This window comes from Trypanosoma cruzi, assembly GCF_000209065.1.
Source record: "Trypanosoma cruzi strain CL Brener chromosome Unknown tcruzi_1047053411107, whole genome shotgun sequence".
NCBI classification, from domain to species: domain Eukaryota; phylum Euglenozoa; class Kinetoplastea; order Trypanosomatida; family Trypanosomatidae; genus Trypanosoma; species Trypanosoma cruzi.
In genome coordinates this window covers 1-1,327 of record NW_913854.1, presented here as the reverse complement: position 1 = coordinate 1,327, position 1,327 = coordinate 1, and the positions used below count along the sequence as shown (strand labels likewise).

The following is a 1,327-nucleotide window of genomic DNA, read 5'->3' as shown; positions in this document are numbered from 1 at the left end:
ACCGGACGTCTGAAGGTCAACCGACCGCAGAGTCGATGTGGGTCCTTGTCCCCCGTGGCTGAGTGCCGCCACCGTGCTTCTTTATTCGTCCTTTTTGCCCTTGTGCATGCCGTGCGCGCATGATACCGCTCTTTGTTCTGCAATGCCGACCCACGTGAGCGAGAAACGACGCTTTGACTACTGGCAACTGACGCACTCACCGCCCCTCTTCCGCGCCGCCACCACCACCACGTTCACGGACGCGCTCGATGGCTGGCGGTTGCAACAATGCCACGTGTATCTGCCTCGGCTTTTGTGTGTTGTCCACGGCATCGGGGTCGTCATGTGTTGGAGGCATTTGGTGAGAAGGGCGGTGCCAATGGTCATTTGCCTCTTTGCCGGGGTCCCGCCACTCTGCACGGCGGTTGTGTGGGGCTGCGCGGGCGGTGGGAGGCCGATGGCATCACTGGGCTGACTGCGTCTGCGCGTCTTTGTGTCGCTGGCTGTGTTGTGATGGGGACTGTCTGTGGCCGGATGCCGCTGCGTGCTACTGTGTCTGGCTACTGTTGTTGCTGCCTCTTCCTTGTTTTACCGTGCAGATAGAGATACTGTGGCTTGACCACCACAACTATCGTTTCAAGGTTTTAGTAATTACTCGCAGCAGTAGGATTAGTATTAGTAGAAGTAGTAGTGGGATAACGATCTGGCGGAATCGGGTCACTGTATTTGACATCTGTAGGAAGGGATTTGCGGAGCAGGAGGCACGGTCGACGAGACGAGTGCGAGACACACCACGACAGCCCTGTTGATACCTGTTTGGGTTGGTGGATGTGGTCTGCGGTGGGCGCGTGTCCGCACAGCCGGCACCGCGTGCGGCGCAGGGCCGCTGCGACTGTGCGTGTGGCGGTGCTGCTTTTGGTGTTGGCGCTGGTGTCGTTGGCGGCGTGGATGCCCGCGGTGCATGCGGTGGCGTTGCGACTGCGGGGCGGCACGGTGGAGAGAGCCATCACGGTGGGCCGCGCTGTGGACACGGTGCTGATGGACGGCGTGTGCATCACGAACGGCGTGGCTGTGGTGCTCGACGTTGCGGCGATGCTTCCCGGCGCGCTGCGCATCGAATTGAGGAACTGCGTGTGCGACGGCGGTGCGCAGATATACGTGCGGGGCTACAGCGGCGAGCCGGCGACTGAGCGGAGCCTGGAGGTGAGCGTGAGCGGGCTGTTCGGGAGCTACTGCTCGCTCGTGTTTGTGCACAACCTGCCGGCACACACGAACGTGACGGTCCGTGACTCGACGATTGTGACGCCGGGGCCGATGCGCTACTCCCAGCTGAGCGGGCTGACGGACG

The 1,327-nt window shown here is 61.8% G+C and overlaps 2 non-coding genes across 2 annotated transcripts; both read left to right on the top strand.

The window, feature by feature from the left end:
- Positions 1-65, top strand: Tc00.1047053411107.20. The gene has a single exon (XR_008254043.1). It is a non-coding gene; the product is annotated as a C/D small nucleolar RNA (snoRNA), TB8C3C2, 5' partial (small nucleolar RNA).
- A 51-nt stretch (positions 66-116) lies between these two features.
- Tc00.1047053411107.10 lies at positions 117-192 on the top strand. The gene has a single exon (XR_008254042.1). It is a non-coding gene; the product is annotated as a C/D small nucleolar RNA (snoRNA), TB8C3C3 (small nucleolar RNA).
- The last annotated feature ends 1,135 nt before the right edge of the window (positions 193-1,327 follow it).